General features: G+C 42.8%; 1 pseudogene; it reads left to right on the top strand.

Moving 5' to 3' along the window:
* Positions 1-22,366, top strand: part of LOC141090222 (cholesteryl ester transfer protein-like) — a 73,814-nt pseudogene extending 51,448 nt beyond the window's left edge.
* Positions 22,367-24,305: the final 1,939 nt, after the last annotated feature.

Below are 24,305 nucleotides of genomic sequence, written 5' to 3' on the forward strand. Positions count from 1 at the left end.
CATTTTTTAGTTATTTGTTTTATTTCCGTATGATTTATCAATGTCTCCTCATTCTCCACCACTAGATCACCAGGGTTAACGGGTTCTGTGCTGCTGCAGCCAGTCCAATTTTTGGCAAGGGTGTCTGTGATGCCCATAAAATATTTTTAACAATTTTACTCCCCAAGGGGGAAATGTTTGTCATCCCATGCACTTAGTGTATGGGCATTACAAGTCTTTTAATGGGACATTTTTTGTTAAGAGACCCGCCTACATGTTTCTTCCAAGGGGGGATTGGTGTTATTGGGGTGCATATGACTTGGTAGCAGGGCAAGCCTTGCAGTCAATCCATAAGAAAACAGAATGGGAGTACAAAATGAATAATGTGAAGTGGATTTGCCTGTGCCCATCCAGTATGTGGGTTGAAAGACTTAGGCTGAGTTCACACGTTGCATTTTTTTCGCGTTTCCGCGGCGGTTTTAACCGCGCAATTTTGCCGCGAAAACGCGAAAAATAAGCATCCCATGCATTCCTATGGGATTCCGCAATGCTGTGCTAATGCTGCGGTTTTTACCGCGGCGGAATCGCTTCGCGGTAAAAACCGCAGCATGCTCATTAATTTGCGGAATCGCGGCAATCCCGCACCCATAGGAATGCATTGTTCCGCTTACTTCCCGCATGTGGCTGTGCACACCATGCGGAAAGTAAGCAGAACAATTGCGGATGGTACCCACGGTCCGGAGGAGAGGAGATTGTCCTCCGGGCTGTGGGTACCATATCCCTGTAAAAAATAGAATTTAAAATAAAAAATATTGCTATTCTCACCCTCCGACGTCCCGCGCAGCCTTCCCGCTTCTCTTCACGCTCCGGTCCCAGTAGTCCTTTGCGAAAATGCTCGCGATGACGTCCGTTCTCGCGGGATCGCGAAGTCTCGCGGTCATTCGCGCGTCGTCATCGCGAATTACCGCGAGACTTCGCGATCCCGCGAGAACGGACGCCATTGCGGGCATTTTTGCAAAGGATTACTGGGAACGGATGCGCGGGACGTCGGAGGGTGAGAATAACACCGTTTTTTTTTTTTTTTTTTTTTACATTCTATCTTTTACTACTGATGGTGCATAGGCGGCCTCAGTAGTAAAAAGTTGGTCACACTCGTCAAACACTATGTTTGACGAGTGTGACCAACCTGTCAATCAGTTCTCCAAGCGATGCTACAGATCGCTTGGAAAACGCTAGCATTTTGCAAGCTAATTACGCTTGCAAAATGCTAGTTTTTCCGCGGGAAAATCGCGGGAATTTAAAATGCGATTTTCCCGCGGACTGGAATTCCGGAATTCTCACGGTAATTTCCGTGAGAGTTCCGGTACGTGTGCACTTAGCCTTATTGGGGTGAATATGACTTGGTAGCAGGGCAGGCCTTGCAGTCAATGCAACATTTTTTAGGGAAGCCTTCCTGGACATCTCGTGAAAGGGCTATTGGGGTGCATCATAATTCTTGACAGCCCATCCACTCACTGCATCTATAATATAACGCTACAATTGTCACTTTGTCCGAAGCCTTTATAGACTGGTCAAGCGCTACGCGCCTGCACAGTCTAGGAATGTGTATGACGCCGGTCGATCCAGAGGAAGCATGGGAGAAGGTCATGTGGCCAGATGAAACCAAAATAGAACTTTTTAGTATCAACTCTCCTTGCTGTGATTGGAGGAAGAAGTAGGATGTGTACAACTCCAAGAACACCAACCCAACCATGTAGCATGGTGGGGGAAAAATCATACTTTGAGGGAGCGTTTCTGCAAATACGACAGGATGACTGCACCGTATTGAAGGAAGGGTGGACGGGGTCATGTATCACAAGATTTTGTCCAATTACCTCCTTACTTCAGTAAGAGAATTGAAGATGGTTCGTGGCTGGGACTTCCAGCATGACAATGAGCTGAAACACACAGCCAGGGCAACTAAGTAGTGGCTCCGTAAGAAGCATTTCAAGGTCCTGGAGTGGCCTAGCTAGACTGCAGACCTGAACCCAATAGAAGATCTTTGGAGGGAGCTGAAACACAATGTTGCCCAGTGACAGCCCTGAAATCTGACAGATCAGGAGAAGATCTATATGGAGGAGTGGGCCAAAATCCCTGCTGCAGTATGTGCAAAGAACTACAGTAGATGTCTGACCTCTGTAATTGCAAACAAAGGTTTCTGTACCAAATATTTTCTGTTTTCTATTGTATCAAATACTTATTTCATGCCATAAAATGCAAATTAATTATCTAAAAATCATACAATGGGATTTTCTGGACTTTTTTTAAACTAGAACTCTAGCGCCACCTGTTGAAAACCGTGATCCTAAAAGTCAATATCGCTTCTTTAATGACCCTTGCAATATGACTTAGGATAAAAGCCAAGCCAGAATGTCAATTTGCAGACAGGGTGACGAATGTGGCAGCCCTGTGTTTGTTTAATCTGTGCTTTGTAGTTGTCTATAGTGGCTGTTATTATTATTATTATTATTATTATATTCTACAGTTTTTGTCTGTTGCATTACTTTATTTTGCACTACATTTCAGACCTTGTATTTTACAGCTTGTGGAAATAACCGCGTTGCTGCTGATACTTCTGACTGCTACCTGTCTTTTCACGAACTGATTTTACACCTTCATGGAGACAAGCAGTAAGAGATATAGATGTTATCACATTTATATTCAGAAAATAAATAAAATATTTTGTTATTCTTAGAAATGTTTATTTTTATTTTGCAGGCCTGGGTGGTTTAAGCAGCTATTCACAGATTTTATTTCATTCACCTTAAAGCTTGTGCTTAAAGGTCAGGTGAGGAATGCAATTCTTGCTTTTATCCATTTTTTTTACTTTTCTATGTGGGTCTTATTTTGCTCAGTTTGAATTTTTCCCTCTAAACATTATCTAATACCTATGGATCCACTAGCTGTCAGGATCCGTCAGACTGCAGGCTATCAAGGGATAAAGTGGGTTGCCGTGAGGACCTCTTGGGATATATGCAGAAGATTTAATCCAGTTTACGGTTAGTTTAAGACTTAGGCTGGAGTCACACTAACCTGCGCAAAATACGGTCAGTATTTTACATGCGTAATACGGATGACAGACCCCTAAATAGTGCTCCGTATGTCATCCGTAATCAAGGTGTGGTTGCGTATTTTGCGCATGTCAGCATCCGTATGCAATCCGTATGGCATCCGTATGGCGAGATTTTCTCGCAGGCTTGCAAAATGGACATATAATGGAGCCCTATGACAGTTTTAATAAAGAAATGAAAGAATAGATATAGACACATAGAATGCATATATATATATTATAATATATATATATATATATATGTATTCTATGTGTATATATCTATTCTTTCGTTTCTTTATTAAACCTGTCAGTGTGAGTTTACTGTATAGCGCACTGAATTGCCACCTTTGCTAAAAGACACCTGGTGCGTATTTCTCGCAAGTCACATGTGTGGTCCGTGTGTAATCCGTATTTTTTGCGCACCCATAGACTTGCATTGGCGTATTACGGCCGTAGTACGCTGACAATCACAGCATGCTGCGATTGGCACGGACCGTAGGATACGGAGGAGAAATATACGGCTGTTGGGAGCAAACCCATAGAGAATCATTGGTCCGTGTCTAATGCGTGCTTTTAGCGCCTCTCACTCTCCCGTATTCCTCGCCAGTGTGACCCCGGCCTTACGCTGCCTCTGGTAATGGATCTGATTGATGAATTTTGACGGTTCTACGGTCTAAGCATAAACTGTCAGAAATCCATGTTGTTACTTCTAAGCCCCATGGGATGGGAAGCAGGAGATGAATTCTACAGGTTACGAATACTATCCCACTCCTTAATGGGAAATGATAGTCCTCCCTAAATTCACTCAGCCTCCATCGTCCCACAGAAGGTCTTTGCCATGATCTTCTTCCATTCAGCGTCCCTCATATGGGGCTGAATCTGACCACTCCTCAGAGGACCAGGGATGAGGCCGGGGTGGCACTCCTGGGCATCGTCTTATATACTTAAAAGGCCTTCTTCGCTTTCTACAGCACTGGATAGCAGAACATCATTTGCCTAATTCTGAACATCACCTTGCGAACAGCTTAGTCTTCAGAGTCTATGGCTGGTCTTGGAGGCACCAAATACTCACGCTTCATCTTGCCAAGTCACACACTTGCGGTTCAAGTGTGGAGAGCCACCTAAAAGATTTTTAATCTCAAGGACACAGTATCTGAATTCCCCCCATGGCATAACAGTGCTCTTCCCGAATTACTACTTTCCCAAGATGCTCAGTTTTGGTCGAACTTAGGGGTCAAGACTCTGGCACAGGTATACTGTATATCCAGGGTGTCCTTGTTTCCTTCGATCAGTGTCAACATCTCTTTCAAGTCCCCAGACATGCTTTATTTTGCCATCTTCAACAAATTCAACAAATTCTCTTGTATTTCCATACTCCATGATCAGGATTCTAAGGAGCCAGTAACCCTAAGGGCTGATCTCCTCTTTATGCACCCAGTCACTAAGCAGTAGAGGATCTTCATCGCCATTACTAGTTGAGACCAAATGGAGGACAGTAACACCTTATCAGAAGATTGGAGTGAGGCCTTGACCTCCCCACAATATGTTCACTGGAAATTAATAACAATCTAGTCCTAATGTATATAGTCAATCAATGCTACCTGTCTCCTAGCAGGTTATATACTACGGGTAGATCCACCACCGCAGATTGCCATAGGTGTGGGGAAGAAGCGGCAGAGTTTATGCACCTGATGTGGTATTGCCCTCCTAGTGAGGACTTTTAGAAAGAAGTTCTAGCTATCCTCATCGAGCTCATACAATCTCCTGTACCAGACTGCCCTAATATGTGTTTGGAGTATTCTCTCATGATATCTGTTATCTGTAGGTTATCAAACAATATGGCCAAAAACCCGTGCCCACATGGAGATTGGCACAGTTTTCTAAAACGACTGCAGCCTGTTGCAGTTTTAAAGATAAACTGTCAGGTGACAATAAAAACTAAGCATAAATCCTTTGTAGTGGACATTGCCCCTATAAATTTATCACCTATAATGATCTAATCGATGCCTCCATTATTCAGAAGCTGAAGTTTATCAAATATGCTAATTAGAGTGTTCGGTGCACTCCTGGTGTGGCCGAGAAGCTCAGTGCACCATTTTGCCCACTGTTTTTGCATGTCCTTACCTCCATCAATTGTGATTGCTAGCCCTGGTTTGTCTAAAGCGTAAAGTATCTACAGAGAAAATGCTGTTAATTGCCAATGAGGGAGGCAGGGGCAAGCAAAACCAGTGGGTGGAGCAGTACACTGTGCCTCTTGGCCACACCAAGGGTATACTGAACACCCTGCCCAAAACTGAGCAATCTAGGTTGGGTCAAAGGCATTCTCAGGATAGGGTTAGGGCATTCCATTGATTCTGAGAGCAGGGATGGTCCTACTTAGTGATTGGCAGATATGCATACAGGGAAAGGCTGTCGATCACTGAATGGGACCGCCCACTGGACTCCTTAGAGTATAACGAGGAGGGATTTAAATGAATGAAATACAAGTCATACTGAATCTATTCCAAAATTATATATTCATTTGCTCAGGTTCTCATTTTCGATATCATGCTGCCCATAGATTGCATAGCATTCCCAAGGAAACAAGTTGATTTTGCAATATGAACCCTTAAGGGCACCTGGAGACAAAGTTTAAAAAAAAAAAAAAAATTATATTTTGTAAGAATAAATGAAGTGACACATTGTACATATTTTTACTCTTCAGATTTGTAAAGAAATAAATTATGTGGCAAACCTACTTGCTGATTTTATCCAAGACAGAGCAGGTATATTTTATGAGATTTCCTTTGATATATATATAGATTTGTATTTTTTAGGTCACGATTTGCTGAGATTTTGTGAAAATTACAGCTCAGAAAAACACATAATGCTAAATGATGGGTGTGGTGTTTGGTTTCGAATAGGGTGCCTGCCTGCATACAATGTCATTTTCCATTTGGTATCCCCCCCTCCCCTCCAAAACCCACCTGAAAAAGCGCTCAGAAAACACTCAAAAGAATGAGCACATGCAATTCTATGTAAAAACAATTTTCTGTTCATATGTTCAGGTTTTGAAGTGTCTTTTAACCCCTTCTGGTGTTCAAAGACGCCAAGCGGCTATAAAAAAAAAAAAAAAAAAAGTGACCTAACCATTCATCAGGGGTTTTCCAATTTGAACACACTATATACTTTACAGCACAAATCAATGGGAAGGCTCTAAAGATGTCTTTTTGAGCATTTTCTCATCATTTCTCACTTGAGAAACTGTTAGCGGTTTCTTCATTATTCAAGAGATAAAACAAAACCTGAAAAGTAAAAAAGAAAATCCAAAATTGATGAAGAAAAGATTGGAAAAAACTCCAGTGGTCAAAAAAGCCAAAGCAAACTCTAAGGAATTTACCAGAAAGATGTTTGACGACACAAAACACCAGTCTGTCCTGAAACGTATTCCTGTTGGGAAACTCCTTGGGTTCGCTGTCATGCGCGCACACACACCCATAGAAATAGAAATCTTACGCAGGCAGCAAGCACATTTGAGCCATGGTGCCTAAGGCTGGGTTCACATTGCGTTAAAAGGGTGCGTTTAACGGATCCGTTAGATAGCGGCATTAACGCACCCATAGACTGGTATTGACGAGCGCATCGCTAGCGCATGCCATAATCGGCATGCGTTAGCGATGTGCCGTCATTCTGTGACGGACCCTCGGACGCGATCTGCAGCGTCCGGGGGTCCGTCACTGCTAGCGCAGATGAAGCATCTGCGCTAGCGGGATCACATAACGCTATCGCGTTATGGAATAGCGTAAACGCAGTCCGTCAGCGCTATGCGTTGAACGGACTGCTTTAACGCAATCTGAACCTGGTCAAAGAGGGCTCAAAGGTTCCTCTGCCATATAAGAAGTTATGCACTTGTTAGGTGGGGGTAGGGGCTGTTACAGATTTTCTATAGATGAGTGGAACCTTTTAAGGTTCGGTTTGGCTATGTTCACCAAACATAACTGAACACCATTCAATTCAATGGGAGGCAAAGCCAAATGAATAGATAACACCATCAGTGCCCAAATCTGCCAAAACAACTCAAATTAGGGGCAGACACCAGGAAAAGTGGCATCACATCAATTGCGCTATAAATAAATAATTTAAAAAAAAAACTGACATGGATTCAGCTGAATTTTTAATAAACAGCCAGGCAAAACTGACAGCTGCGGGCTGCAACCCTCAGCTGTCAGTGTTAGCAAGGCTGGTTATCAAGAATAGAATAAATAAATAAATAACTTTTTAAAAACAGCGTGGGGTCCCATTTTTGTCAACCAGCCAAGCAAAAGCTGACAGCAGGGAGGCTGGTATTCTAAGGCTGGTAAGGGACCATGTATATTGCCCCTCCCCCAACCTAAAAACAGCAGCCTGCAGCAGCTCAGAATTGGCGCATCTATTAGATGCATCATTTTTGGTGCTTTACCCAGCTCTTACCTGTGGTGGTGGCAAGTGAAGTTCATACTTGTGGGGTTGATGTCACCTTTGTATTGTCCGGTGACATCAAGCCCACAGCTTCATAACGTAGAGGCGTCTATTAGAATTTGAGATTGGAAAATGTTTTCCAAACAAGTTTGCTCATCTCTAGATTTTACATTATGCTTTGAAAGCTTTGCATTTAAAGGAAATCTGTCACCAGGTTTTTGTTACTCCTGAGAGCAACATTTGATTCTAGCGATGTGTCACTTACGTTACTGTGTGCTGCAGTTTTGATTAAAACCTTTTTTCACTGGTGCAGAGCTAGCAGTTCTCTAAATGCTGAGCTCTGTATAACTCCGGCCACACCACTGATTGGCAGCTTTCTGTCTGTGCATCGCATACACAAAGCTGAAAATCAGTGGTGGGGGAGTGGTTGGACTACCTGGCAGCAAAATAAGTAGTCCTGTAGTGATAATCTCCTACTGATAAAACAATGATTTTATAAAAACTACATCAAGCAGCCAAGTAAGTGACACATCACTGGATTTAGGGGTCCCTATCCTTACATTTTGCTGTTGTCAGATCAGGTAGCAAACACCTGGTGACATATTCCCTCTAACTAAACCAATGGGTTTACAAAACACAGTGATAGATGGGCATTGTACAAATTATATGAATATATACAACTATTGCAGAGTCATACGTTCTCAAACCTTTTTATAGAAAACTTTCTGAGTTATGGAGACATTGGAGTGAATATTGATATCACAGACTTCCCACTCACTAAAGGAAACTACCTGGAGTCCCATCACAAGGTGAGTGATAATAAGAGGGCTAGGAGGTTAAATTGGATTTTCTCACAAATAACATTTATTACCTATAACCATTGGGTGTTTTCATTTATCTGATAAGGTGTTTTATGTGCTTACTAATACTCCAATGTGTCAAATATAAATCGTAAGACACTGATCGTAATGGCCCCACGGTTTTATAGGTAAAACAGTGGAAAGACAGCAGCACCACCAGGCTGCTGCCGTTCAGACACAGCATGGATCAGAGACTGGCTCCATTATGGCAGCCATGTGTGCCTTCTCCCAGTCCCACGCCCATAGATTGACAGGTCTCTCCTTATGTTTGAGTATATATGGAGTGAGCCTCAGTCAAGAAGATTGGAGCATGGAGAAGCCGCCATGGTCCTGCCTCTTGGAATAGTCATCCTACATAGTCATCCTGTTCACAGTGAAACGTGGTTGTAGTTGCAAAGTTGGTCTTGGCTGCAATTACGAACCATGGGTAGAATCAATCAGTTGACAGGTTCCTTTTAACCAGACCTGCAATATTTAAATCTGGCCTCATACAGAGCACAGACTGATTTTTAGTACGAGTGTTTTATCCACATTTTTGCTTTGTGTATCTTGATTTGTCAATGGAAAATGTAATTCCCGGAATTCCCCGCTCATTAGATGTGTGTTTTTTTTCCTGTGTTGGTTCAATCAGTAATTAAAGCTCCCACTGGGTTTTCTTTTAGCTTTCAGAAACTCCTGTAAGCCTTGTTATACAAGGTCAAGAAAGAAGAAGATTAATCATTACATCATTGTGTAGATTTTTATTTCTAGAGCCTTGGAAAGTTCAATGACAGCTCATGTGAAACTGTAAAGTCAGCTTTTTAAAGTTGATCTCGCATTAGATTTTTCTTTATTATTTAAACTGAGTACCTCTTCGAATCGGTGCTGCGCCACTGATTCTGGAACAGTTTAACTTATGTGTCCCTCCGTTCCAAAATTATGCCCCATAGAAATAAAGATGCACATTTTCCCTTTAATAAACTTGGTGTAAACCCTAAAACTTCTGTGTGGGCGTTTACTTTTTCTACTCTGACACTGGCCAATCAAAACATGGCTATGCCCACATGATTCCTTTTTTTATTGCCCTTTTGACACTGGCCAATCAAAACACGGCTACGCCCGCGAAGATGCTTTTTTTTTTTTTTGCTCTGACACTAGCCAATCAAAAGATGGCTACGCCCATGAAGAGTTTTGTGGCATAAGCCCAATTAGTTAAAGGGAAAATGTGCACCTTTATTATTAGTGAATGGAGGAGCACAGAAGAAAAACTGTTCCAGAATCAGTGGAGAAGCGACAATTAAAAAAATCCAGGGAATGGTACTTTTTTAACAGCTAGACAATTCAGTGACATAAGAAATAAAAAAAAATACTTTGAGGAAAATTATTAAATGAGATTTTGGAAAACAAGTTTCACAAGTCCTTGGAAAGGAAAGTTTTTTTAAAGCAATATTTGAGGTTCCTCACATCTCATGCGTGCCTTCCTTCTTTTCCGTAGGGTCTTCTGGCCTACAAGAATCTCACTGTTCCCTACAATGACTCCATATTCTCCCCTTCACTTCTAACACACAACAGGATGCTCTACTTCTGGTTTTCAGAGCAGGTCCTGGATTCTCTTGTGCTGGCATATTTTCTCGATCAGCATTTGGCACTGAATCTTCCCGGAAAAGAGTTAAAGGTAAATTTGAAGAGCATTTATTACTGAAATGGTCATCTGTCTAGAAATACAGAGATTCTGTTGAAACTCATAGATCTAACATTATAAGGCCTCAATCAGACTTCAGTGATTTTTCTGGTATTTTTCTGGTAAAGACCAATTTTTATCAATGTTTGGTCCATGTTTCAGTTTCCATGGGTCCAATGGCTTTTTATTACTAACTTATTTGCGAACTGCTTGTTTATCAGGTGAAATGATTTTTTGCTTTGCCCAAAAGATCATCGTCCTCTGCAGCGCATCATCCTGTGAAAAAAATGGAAAGACGCCACTAAATTAAAATTTACATCAAAATGTATCAAAACTATTTCTGCAGTTTTATGGCTTATTAAACATAAACCTGTAACTTTTTTGTATTCAGGATATCCTTCAGAATGATAACGAGGCGTCCCATTAGGAAATCCTACGAGAGGTAACTACAAGTATGCGCAATAATCATGATACGTATTTCTACAAGTACATGTCATATTCCACAGAGCTGGACATCATATGTTCAAATATGAGCTTAAAAGGGGATCTCGTCTTAGTATTTAACCAAATATAGGCCTATAGTAATGTCTCAGTCGTTAATGTGTAAACTTGCCTGATGAAGGAGCCTCTATGCCCTGAAACCTTACAAATAGACATAATTTTTCTGGTTAGTCAATACTTTTTGTTTTGGTAGGTGGGGGGCATGAAAGCATTTACATAGACCTAAAATGAAGATATGGAGCTAATGGAAGGCCACCATCATTGCAAGGCAAGCATTTACATGACAGTTATCCAATGTGTATGACCACCTAAGGCTACTTTCACACATCCGGTTTTAGTGATCCGGCGCCTTGCAGTGAAAAGCCGTAGTGCCGGATGCGGCGTGGAGCCCAGACACCGGATGTCTGTGTACGGCCGGATACGGTGTCGTGAAGATTTAAAGGAGCCAGAGCGCAAAGAGGCGACAGACGCAGACAGGAGACAGAGAGAGACACACAGAGAGACAGAGACACAGAGAGAGAGAGACAGAGACACAGAGAGAGAGAGAATCACCTATGGGGTTAAAAGACAAAGTGCCCGGGCATGCGCAGTGCTGAAAACCGTTCCGGCGCTGTGAAAAAACGTTACAGGGAACGTTTTATGCACACGCCGGACGGCGCATTTTTCCCGTTTCCGGCAGAAACCTGACACGCCGCATGGCCATCCGGCACGATGCGGCGATAATGACAGTCAATGAGGAAAAAACCGGATCCGGTGCCGGATCAGGTTTTTTACATTTTCACCGCATCGTGCCGGATTCCAGAAAACGGATGTGTGAAAGTAGCCTAAACAAGTGGATGTCTTTTCTTTGCAGGCATAGAAATGTCTTATTGTAGAGTCATGTTAAGGCCAGTTTCACACGTCCGACATTCATGGATCGCATTTTCTGGGACCGGTCGCGTGTCTCCTGACCGGAAACCGTCCATCTTCATAGACATATATGAGCCTCATATACTGTATGCCTACGAGGATGATGAGTTCAGGTCAGGAGACGTGTGGCTGGTTCGTGAAACTGTGGTCTATATTTGTACCATAAATAAGTTGTGAAACTAGCCTTAAAAAGTTTACTCATAAGCCAAAAAGTTTGGAAAACAATGACAAGAAAAGGCTTTTTTTTAGTTTTTTTTTTACAACTTTCTGGTACCCATCTACAGTATATTACACTGAGGGCGCAGTCAGGCGGCCATATAAACTGGACTAAGATCGTAAGGCAGTGCACGGAGTGGCCAGCGGCTCTCCTGACCTGAGCTTGACAGCCGCATAGACATATTTGAAACTGTCACCAGTGCCGGACTGGCCATCTGGCAATTCTGGCAAATGCCAGAAGGGCCTGTCTGGTCATGGGATGCCTTGTCTGCTACGTTGTTAACAGAATCGATGTTCTCAAGACACCCATACTGTTAAGAGTTGTGACACAAAGTCGCTGACTCCGTCACTTACCCCAGCAAGTCACGGGTATTATTAGAAATACTGATCTTGTAGTAAATCTTCCTTTCCTCCATCCAGGGTAATATTAGTAATATATCCCATCTGGTGCTTGGAGATGGGGACAGCATGGGCCTGTGTGATTGCAAAAGCCAGGGCTGAATTTCAGTCCCAGTCCATACCTGACTGTCACGTTCAAGTCGGGAGAGCCGCCAGCCAGTCCGTGCATTGCGTTCTGATCTCGGTCCAATTTATGCAGCCATTTCACTGCGAAATAGAAATGGTCATAACTGAATGCTTCAAATTTCCTACCTTTCTAGGAATAAGGAATAATATGGAATAAGTCACTGCTAGTGCACATATAGGGAGGTTTGCACTATCCAATTTCAAGTGGGCCATCAGATCTGCTGCCCAGCACCACCGTAAACTGGCAGGCAGCAGGGATGCCCTGCTGAAAGACACCCTGGAATGTCTTTTTTGTTCGATATCCAGAAATATAACTCAGTAAATGTGCTTATTTTATCTCTTAGATCCTCCACAAACATGCAGCTAGCGATATCTCTGCAAAAGTGTGGAGTCTCACGACCCCGAGAATCAAAATTACACCAAAGGGCACGATGGTCACCTGTTATGATTGAGTCACCGTAGGAGGCAAAAACAGAAATGCTAGCTAAGTCCAGAAAACCAGAGAGGTTGGCAGCTATCGGATTGCAGACCCCTGATCCTATCCACAACAACTAACAGTAGCCATGGGGGGTTCCTACGATGCCCTAGACCCCTCGATCACAGCCGGAGAATTAAATAGGCCTAAAGAAAGAAAGGGGAAATCTAAACTGCCCCAGAGCAGACCCCAAAGCAATAGGCAGCCCCCAACATATAATGACGGTGAAGCAAGATGAAAACACTAACACAGACAGAAAGATAGACTGAGCAAAGACGGGGCCCAAGCTAACTAGATAGGAAAGGACAGGAAGGCTGCTGTCTGCAATCCGTGAAAAACCCTATGAAAATAAGAGCCAACAGACTGACAGTTAAAAAGGCCCTGAAGACGCTAGGCTTCAAAAAAGCTATGTCAGTACTCAGGAATATTCTGAAGACAGAGCTACAGGCAAAAGGAGATTCAGCTCACCACAGCAGGGAAAGGCAGAATCCAGAAAAGCAAGGAAACCAAAAACAAAACACAATTGCGAACAGGCAAAGCAGAAAACTTAGCTTTAGAGGAGCAGGAATCAGACTGGTGTCCTAGAAGTCCACAGAGAAATCACCCGCAGGGCAGAAGGGCGTCGGCAGCCTTATATCCAGTCCGTGACTCCACTCAGCCAGTCATCCTCATCAGGCTCATGTGCCTGATAATCAGGCTCATTACCTTCCTTTACCAGAATAGGGAGTTCACCAGACCTCAGTGACGAAGGGGAAAATGAACTCACAACAGTCACCTCTTTCTGTCGCGGTCCACATAAGCACCACTTCTGCATCTGATTTATATTTTGAAATGGTGAGTATAAGGAGAACTGAACCCCATAAGAGGACACTCAAGTCATCTGATAGAAGACTTCTAGAAAACAATTCCTTTCTCTTACACCTCATTGGGGGACACAGGACCTTGGGTAAGCTGTATTCAACCTCTGGAAGAAAGCTTAACCCCTTCTCTGCGCATATTATACGCCTTCTCTGCACCTGCAGCCCATACGCGCAGAGAAGGAGTTAAGCTTTCTTCCAGAGGCTGAATGCAGCTTACCCAAGGTCCTGTGTCCCCCAATGATTGGCTCAGAGAAAAGGATTTTACGGTGAGTACACAAAAATCCCTCTTTCTCCAGTTGTAATGAGTGTAGCATTATAAAATATTTCATGTAATGGTATGTGCACACGTCACGTTTTTTCTTTAAGAATCCATATTTTACTGTACCAGCAAAGTAAATTGCATATTTTTTTATCCTTTCATGCAACTCTACAATCAAATGAGACACCATCGCTACATTTTACAGTTATATTGTGTTACTTTTTCGCTCCATGCCACAATTTGAGAGCGGAGTACTAGGAATCTCCCTGCTCTTTAGTGTTGACCCCAAGAAAGATGTAATGTCATTTTGGATGAGGATTTCAGTTTGCAGTCACCAATAAGCAATAAGTATAGCAGTAAAATATCCGGGGATCATGAACGAATAAGCAGGCAGGATACAATAACCAAAAAATGAAACAGAACCTTTTGCAGAGGAGTGAGGCCCCCCACAAGGCGCGTTTGGCGGGGTCGGCAGAGATATGTAAAATATCATGCTCTTGCCAAGAAGTAATATTGCGGCGTAAGAAAATAAAACTTGTTTGAAAGTAATTACTATCAATGGATCAATGTTTCTTTTTATTGCAGGAAACTGTTACCGCCGTCCAGGCCTCGTATGGAAACAAAAAACTGAAGTTGCACCCGTCTGATCCTCTGTGAGTTCAATTTCAAATACCGTACCCAATTCGTGGGCCGCAAAATGACCGCGATATTTCCATACAAAAATGTATCTAACGTGGTCCTTTACAAATTTTTATTAATAGATGCCAATAGAATTGTGGGGCATATAGCTGCTATATGGACTGCTAAGTGACATTTTCCTGGGACTCCAAAAGTCATCAAAGCTCAGCGGCTCTGAACAGCTTTTGCCGCCAGAGCTGCTGAGCTCACTGATTAAGCTGCTGCACTGTAGCACTGCAGACAATCACATACACTGGGAGGGTAAAGCATGACCTGTTGGTGGCACTTGAGGACTGGAGTTGGAGAACTCTGCCTTAGACCCCAGTCCAGAGACTCTCACCTAGCCAAATCAGATCTCATACTTTGCACTGACAAGGGGCAACACCCTGAAACATGTGTCTGCAAATTGAGATCCTTGTTTGGCTTTTATCCTAAGTCATATGGCCATTCTCGTTGAAGGATCGATATTTACATTTAGGATTGCTCCGTCCAATAGCTGGCACTATAGAGTTCTAGTCCTCGTTCTCTCTGAAGAGACAATTTACATATTTAATTTCCCAGAGGAGCATGCATGGCTTTTAAGTCTCCTCACTCTGACATGCCAGGCTTGGCATGTCGCTCTCCACAAGGAGAAACTTTACCACTTAGACCACAGAGAAAAACATATATTCTGTGTTTTGTAGCCACTGATGTTTTGGCTTACAAATACTGATGAAATACTAAATACACTTATGTGTAAATGAGGCCTCTCATACGAGTGTGCAGTGTTTCATACATCTGTAATACGGATATATGATGAAACAGGATGCATCAGTACTTCATAAGTTTTTGTATTCATATTTGCAAGAGTGGATCTGTTTTTTTTTGTTTTTTTTTTCTTGGTTTGCATCAAATTCCTCTTCCATTTGCGCCTTTAAGTCTAATTTTTAAATGTTCACATATGTTGTCTTTTTTTTAAGTTTGTTGCTGTGAGTTTGTCTTAGCGTATCCAGGTATTTCAGCCTGAGTCATCATTTGCGACTTATCGAAAAGTTAAAAAAAATTTGCAGCAAATGTATTGAAATGACCCCTGACACTTAAAAAAAAACAAAAACTAAAAAGTCACAAAAATGGTAAAGTAAAAAAAAAGACCATTTTTGATTTAGGGCAAAATTCATGAACTGTGTGCCCCATTTTGAGGAGTTTGGCACAAAAAAACCCAACAAAGTAAGAAAAAAAAAAAAAAAGAAAATGACTTAAAAAACGCACATGGTAAGCCCTAAGGCCGGGGTCACACTGGCGAGGAATACGGGCGAGTGAGAGGCGCTAAAAGCACGCATTAGACACGGACCAATGATTCTCTATGGGGTCCCTCGCACCAGCCGTATATTTCTCATCCGTATTCTACAGTCCGTGCCAATCGCAGCATGCTGCGATTGTCAGCGTACTACGGCCGTAATACGCCAATGCAAGTCTATGGGTGCGCAAAAAATACGGATTACACACGGACCACACATGTGACTTGCGAGAAATACGCACCAGGTGTCTTTTAGCAAAGCCGGCAATTCAGTGCGCTATACAGTAAACTCACACTGACAGTTTTAATAAAGAAACGAAAGAATAGATATAGACACATAGAATATATATATATATGTATTCTATGTGTCTATATCTATTCTTTCATTTCTTTATTAAAACTGTCATAGGGCTCCATTATATGTCCATTTTGCAAGCCTGCGAGAAAATCTCACCATACGGATGCCATACGGATTACATACGGATGCTGACATGCGCAAAATACGCGACCACACCTTGATTACGGATGACATACGGAGCACTATTTAGGGGTCTGTCATCCGTATTACGCATGTAAAATACTGACCGTATTTTGCTCAGGTTAGTGTGACTCCAGCCTAAGAGTTTCCTGTTGTTCAGATTCTTAATGGAATCTTATGGAATATTCATGTTAATTGTGCAATTTACTAAGCTCAGATTTCACCACTGACTATGACACCACCGGATGTCCACATTCATGGCACTGTATGTGGATGGTGTGTTTTAGTTTTGGAGAAATCTCTGGTTTGGCTAAGTCTATTGGTAAGGCTTATTAATGGGTTGATAATTGACTTATAGGGTATAACTCTCTTAGAGGTGGCACTGGAGAGCCAGCTTTCTACGTTTTGGAGGATAGTTTATGTGTATACAATTTTTCCCAATTTTGCCTTCTCTAAGTCTCCATATTCCGATTTGGCAACTTATACAAGGACCCTCTATTATCCGCAGATCTGTTCTCAGGATATTAAGCACAGAATAGGGTTATACCTGATACTGTATGGATCAGCATATAACTTAGAAATGTATATTTCTCCTACAGAACGAAGAACAGATTAAACAATTTCTCCAGACTGTGGTGTCTGAATTTGGGATTCAAGCTATAATGGAACGTAAGTCTGGATTAGCAATTATTGGACGACATGCACAGGGCAAAACATATGGCATATGTACAGTATAGAATATGAGGGAAAGCCATGAGACAGGGTAGTCAGGAGGGATTGTAGAACAGAGAGGGTGATACAAAAGCATGGTTAGGTAATAGGGGTCAAATACCAGGAAGGCTCATAGTTCAGAGAGGGTGATACAAAAGCGTGGTCAGGTAACAGTCCGGGGTCAAATACCGGGAAGGCTTGTAGTACAGAGGGGTGATACAAAAGCATGGTCGGGTAACAGTCTGGAGTCAAATACCAGGAAGGCTCGTAGTACAGAGGGGTGATACAACAGCATGGTCAGGTAACAGTCCTGGGTCAAATACCAGGAGGGCTTGTAGTACAGTGGGGTGATACAAAAGCGTGGCCAGGTAACAGTCCGGGGTCAAATACCAGGAGGGCTCATAGTACAGAGGGGTGACACAAAAGCATGGTCAGGTAAGAGTCCAGGGCAAATACCAGGAGTGCTTGTAGTACAGATGGGTGATACAAATGCGTGGTCAGGTAACAGTTCGGAGTCAAATACCAGGAGGGTACTCAAAAGCAGAATGGGAAGTCCAAAAAAGTAGTCACAACAAAACTCAGGGTCATCAGCAAGAAACAGAGACCGAGCAAGCACACACACCTACCTAAAGCAAATCTACAACCGACACAGACTACTAGCAGCTAGCCAGCTAAATGCCTTGCAAATGATTAGGGATGGGAGGCACCTGAGGAAATGCCTGCAGACTAAACCAGAGTGCGCAGCAGGGCTGTCAATCAAACTATTACCAACCCAGCACACCCCAGCATAAGATTGGATACCTGGACTGTCACTCACAAAACCGACAGTCCAGCACACTCCAGATCCCCTAGGGCGGCTGAGCTGTCACTCACAGCGTTTCTTGGTCACAGTGAATGTAGAAACCGTGAAACATCTATGGATATGCCTTTAAAGGGGCTGTTTTTACATTCAATCTTCAGGAGCCCACAGCTCCCCTGACTCCCAGCTTCCTGCTTGCCAGGAGCAGTGTGCTCTGGAAGATTGACAGCTTGGACCAGCAGTATGGTACCCATGTCCCGAACTGTGCGCTCGCTCTCCAAGGTTGCAATATGAGTCAGCTTTACCTTTGCAGCGCAGGAGAATAATTTTAACAAGTAAATTGCAATGTGATTTGTTTTCACAAGTACTGATCAATTTTACCTATTTAAGAAGGTGAGACCACCCCACTAATGTCTTCAATGGGAAAATCCCTGAAGGCATATGGTCATTTTACAATGGGCTTTTCCTCCATCCAGGAGGACACATGAAAAAAACAGATGTTTAAAATGACAAAAAAGCACAAGGCATTAAATGTATGGCATAAAAAAAATGCCAAAAAGTTGAAAGAATTCTGATGGATTTATTCGCACCGCTTCTGTATTTTGGACCTACTATTAGTTTGGACTGACAACATTTGATGCCAAATACTGCCATGTAAAAGTTGTCCTATTGTTGGAAGACAGTAAGGCAGTCAGACAAATGATTTGGCTGCCATTATACATTAATATTTAATATATTTATTGCAAGTAATTGTTATTAACTCAGTAGAATGTGTGGGACTATTTCACAATAGTAGGAAAAAAGATGGTGCTTGTCTCTTACTGTAGGATGAGGTGTTGTGGATTTTTTAACATCTTTTGAGTATTTTTGCAGGTTTGGAGTAAGCTTTGACATCCCTGATGAACAGTAAAAGCCTAAATTTATTTGAAATCATAAATCCTGAAATAATCCCACATAAGGTAAGTGCAATGTAATATTAAATGTATTAAAGGAATTTTTTTGCCTATAAACAGCACCACTCTTGTCCATGAGACATTGTCTGGTATTGCAGTTTCGGTTAAAGGGTACCTATCATTACATGTAATTTTTTAATACTTTATACAGTGGGAAATGTGTTACGTTATGGTGGGGGTCAAGGTCCTGAGACCCCAAGGGTAACTCAAAACACCGCTGTGAAGTGCAGCTTCTGCGCTAGCACACATGGACCCAAACAAAAGTCTGTGGACTCGTACTCCACTGACTCAGATGGGTCTCTGTGTATCCTGTGTGCTGTAGCTTCAGTAGGTCCCATCTACATTGTCTCTGGTTTCTTCCTGTCTACATATTAGTACATGTACTGAACTGGTTGTCAGACTAGGGATCACATGTCCTAACTTGCTATAATGAATGGGGGGAAAAATGTATAGATGTGACTGAAGTTGGATGAAATAAATAAACATAAAAAATATGGATGGTGATAATATATGCAAGGAAAAAAAAAGCCAGAGACACTTTCATCATTTGTTTCATGTTCAACTGGACACACAATGTAATAGTGTCTGCAGTGAGATAGGAGCAGGCTGTTATTACACCTTACACACTGAAAAACCTGCTCTGAGCTATTGTGGGGGCGTGTTCTTTCTCTCCTGTATATTGCTGCCTGATTATGATTGGGCAATGTCATACAGGGAGAATAAAGACACCCCCCCAGTGAAAACTCTTTAATAACACCCACTTGAACTTAATAAACGTTAACTCATTAGGTGTCAAATACTTTGATTGCTACCGTGTTTCCCCGAAAGTAAGACCCTGTCTTACATTAATTTTACCCCAAAAAGTCCCACCCTGTCTTACTTTCGGGGGAGGTCTTACATTAGCCGAAAAAAAATGACAATTTCTTTTTAACCAATAAATTAACATTTATTAACATGCTGAAGAGTCGGTCATCACCAAACAGTAGAATAAAACAAATGTAGCGTATCAAGAATATCTTGTTACTACCGTGTTACCGTATGACGGTATTTCCATGTATAACATGTAAAACAACGAACTAACAACAACAAACAGTCTGAATGAGTTATACTGGAAGATAAAACAAGATTTATTCCATCACAACCAGGTCATCATCTTCAGGAACATCATCATAAACATCAACACTCTGAGGTTCCTCTGGATTTTCTTGGGGCTCTTGGGGCTCCATTTCCGCCTGGATCATTGGCCCATACCTGTCATGTGTTGCAACGGCACTGTCCTGAAATGAGCAGGTCTTGTCCAAGTAGCCAGCTCGCAGTGCATTAGCAACGCAAGTGTCAGTTATCTTTCCCCATGAGTTCTTCACCCAGTTAACAATCTCAGGCAGTTTTGGCTTAACAAAATTCCCACGGACGTTCCTCTCCATACGGTTTTCAATGTAATCATTGATTTCTGCACGGAGATTGTCCTTGAAGGGCTTGTTAATGGCGATATCCAGCGTCTGGAGATAAGCCGTCATCCCTGCCGGAATCATGATCTGGTCGATTCTTCGCTCATGAAGGAAGTTCTTCATGTCCTTGGCGCGGTGTGTGCTGGCTGCATCCCAGATCAGCATCCCTCTTTTGTTCCCGCGCATAACAAGCGGCAGCATTAAATCAAGCCACTTCCTTATAACCGCTTGTGTGGCCCAAGCTTTTTCAGTTTCCAGCACATAAATGCCAGACACCCTCTCAATCTTGTCCTTCTTGCCCTTCGCAATGAGTAAAGGTGGGACTTTACTACCATCCAAACGAATCGCCAAAATGCAGGTGACACGTGCACTTTCATAAGCGGTGGAGGGAACGTACACAGAGGAGGCACCTCGTTGGTCAATGGTGGTTTGAGCTGCTTGGCCCATGAACACGGCAGTTTCATCCATGGCAATCATGTTGGAGAGACCGTACTTTGAGAAGTCAGTGTCATCCACAAACTTCTTGTATGCAAATGCACGCTTAACAATCTCCGCATCTTCCAGCCTAAAGAGGGTCGTGGATCTTCTCAACGACAGGTCATTGCGCTCAAGAAAGTTATCCACCCAGTGCTGTGATGCCTTGAATTCCTCTGGGGAAATTTCAAACTGGGGTGCCACAGCAAGGGCATATTCCTGAATCTGAGCCCTGGTCACCACCAATGTCTTCGCTCTCCTGTCAGCAACCCACTCACAGACCAGGCTTTCCAGCTCGGTATACATTGGTTGCCGACCACATCCAACCTTGCGCTTTTTAGCCATGCCGCTCTCCACTTGCTCACTGAGGTGACCGTAATCTGCTCGCCATTTACGCACCAATCGTTCACTCAACATTTTTTCCTTGCAGAATTCTGCCATATTTTTGCCCCAAGACTCTTCCACTATTCCTTTTTTATACTCCACGGAGTAGCTCTTTCTTTTACCGCTCCCGGAAGCGCTCATGTCTAGGGGTAAAAATATACGGTACCGTATCAGCATTGTTTATCATTCAGTATCTCTTTTACAGTACAGTACTTAACGTTACACCGTTCAACTGGAAAGCAGACAACAAATCAAAGTACGGTAACAGTAACACACTACGGTACGGTACGGTACTGTACGGTAATTGCCGTATACCCTCTGCCTGCATACCATAACAGTGCCGTATCCCACTGCACACAGCCCCATACCCCATAACAGTGCCGTATCCCACTGCACACAGCCCCACACCCCATAACAGTGCCGTATCCCACTGCACATGGCCCCATACCCCATAACAGTGCCGTATCCCACTGCACACAGCCCCACACCCCATAACAGTGCCGTATCCCACTGCACACAGCCCCATACCCCATAACAGTGCCGTATCCCACTGCACATGGCCCCATACCCCATAACAGTGCCGTATCCCACTGCACACAGCCCCACACCCCATAACAGTGCCGTATCCCACTGCACACAGCCCCATACCCTATACAGTACATGTTTCCCTACTTGGTTTTTAAATGTTTTCCTCTGCGGTGCGGCTGTGGGTGCGGAAGGCGCTGCAGGGAACGCTGTGCCAATCAGCAGGGAAACAGCGGTGACGTGGGACTGGGGCGGCCAATTACAGCCCGAGCTGCTGGACCAATCAGTGCTCGAGCCGGGGGCCGGCGGTGACGTGGGGAACAGGGGCGGCCAATGAGCTGTTGAGCTGGGCGGATTGCGGGGGTTAACACGGCGAGTTAACCCCATGAGCGCTGGACCCGCCCAGCTGCACCTGAGGACACCTCTGGAGCCTGGGGACCCAATGGGGGACAGCGGCGGCCCAAAGGTAAGGGCCTTACATTTCTCAGCGGCCCCCAACCCTGCCTTACATTCGGGGGAGGCCTTACCATTGAAGGACCCCCCCGTAACCCCCACCCTGTCTTACTTTCGGGGGGGTCCTACTTTCGGGGAAACACGGTAATATTTCCGCGACAATTGGCAACATTTTTAAAAATATATATTTTATTCTGCTCTGTTGTATGGTCAGCTCAACGTGAACATTTTTGTGAAAGGTCGAGAAAAAAAATAAATACTGCTGTAAATGCGTTATGTTGGTCAGTACATCATATACCATGAATCTGTCTCAAATAAACTTTTATTTCCTTTTTTGAAGGGTTATTTAATAGTCCAGCTGGATTTTGGATTTCCTCATCATTTGTTGGTGGATTTCCTGAAAAGGACCCTGTAGAACAGGGTTCCCCAACTCCAGTCCTCAAGGCCCACCAACAGATCATGTTTTCAGGATTTCCTTTGTATTACACAGGTGAAGAAATTATCATCCTGAGCAATACTAAGGAAATCCTGAAAACATGATCTGTTGGTGGGCCTTGAGGACTGGAGTTGGGGAACCCTGCTGTAGAAGATGAACCCACGACCAATAATACCCCATTGTTACAATGTTTGAGCCGTGCTCGGTCAGTGCTGCCAAATATGAAAGCATGAATAAAAAATAGTAACATAAAAAGTCACAGTATTTGCTTGTTTCCCTTTTTATGGCTATTTCTACATGACCCTGAAGAAGTCGCAGCACTGAGAAATTATTTCGGACACCTCCCTCACCCTGCCCTTATTTGTACCTTGTGCGAAAAATATTTAGCTTTTAAGGTTTAACCCATTATGACAAAATGAATCTTTGCAGCTTTATGCACAGTGTACACAGAAAGCTGCTAATCAGTGATGTGCGCAGGGCTATACAGAGCTCAGCATTCCGAGCTCTGCTAGATCCGCTGCAGAGGAAACTGTGATTCTATCACACCTGCTGCACCCTGTAAACTAAGTGATACATTGCTGGAATCCGGGTCTCTGTCCCTACATTGTGCTGCTGTCAGATTACATAGCACAAATCTGCTGACAGATTCCATTTAGCAATGGATCAATTTAAAAAAAAAAAAATAAAGATTTTGGGAGTACCATTTAGAAAAGTGTTATCTTTTCCATTTACTAAAGAGTAACATTCATTTTAATGTTTCATTATATAAATCAAAACTACACATGAAAATAAGCAACTTTGTAATGTTTCGCATCACAGAAATCTGCTTTTTTTTTCTCCTCCTTGATTGACGTTTAATGGGTAAAATCTTTATTCAGTGAAGACAGATTTTCTCATTGACGAGATGGGAAATAACAGTTGGTGCTTATAATCTTTTATGAAGAGGAGGAAGGAAATGAAAGCATAAACAGACATTCTGCTACAAGATCCATAGAACATTATGAGCACTAACTGTCATCTCATATCTCAGTGCTGGGGAAATCTGGAATTACTGAAGACACTGTTTTTTGTGAATTGAGAATAAACGATCAATCATTGCAGAGATAGAAGCAGATTTCTCCGATAAAATCTATTCCAAAGTTTATTATTTTTTATGTCCTACTGATTTATGAAAAATAAAATTTAAAATGTTTACTCTATAACCTTTGGGGCTGATTAATTCAGACTGGCATAGTGCAATCTCACACTACGCCAGTATTGCTGGGGTACTGGGTGCCAAATTCACCAAGAGGCGCACACCACTTAAAGATTTTGGTGCATCTTCTGAGTGGCATGATTCTCCATTCTGGGACTGGAGTAGGATTTCTAGAGTACAAAATGCCAGCATTTTTAACAAAATTGACGAGCAGCCATAGCCGCGTCTCTTCCTGCTCTCCAGCTTTGCTCAAACTGGCATGAAAATGCCAAAAGTTGCAAAATTTTTCCTCTAAAAATGACGACTTTTCAAAGTTTTTATGACAATCTTCTGGCGTAAAAGCTTTGATGAATTGTCCCATTATATCTTGTCAGACAAATTTCGTTCTTTCTCCTCGGGACTGATCATTCCCAAACCGAGGGTAAAATTTCAGTGAATACAGATTTTCCTATGACTGAGATAGGAGATGACAGTTGGTGCTCATGAAGTTCTACGGAGGACTGTATTCCACATTGACATATTCAGTATTTTACATCAGTATTTGTAAGCCAAAACCAGGAGTGGGTGATAAATCCAGAAGTGGTGACGTGTTTCTATTATACTTTTCCTCTGATTGTCCCACTCCTGGTGTTGACTTACAAATACTGATGTAAAATACTGAACAAATACTGAAAGTATGAACATTGCCTCACTTGCCGGAGAACTTGCAGTTGAATGTCTGTC

The sequence above is a fragment of the Dendrobates tinctorius genome, unplaced genomic scaffold (assembly GCF_039654945.1).
Source record: "Dendrobates tinctorius isolate UK_male_01 unplaced genomic scaffold, ASM3965494v1 ptg000048l, whole genome shotgun sequence".
Lineage (NCBI taxonomy): Eukaryota > Metazoa > Chordata > Amphibia > Anura > Dendrobatidae > Dendrobates > Dendrobates tinctorius.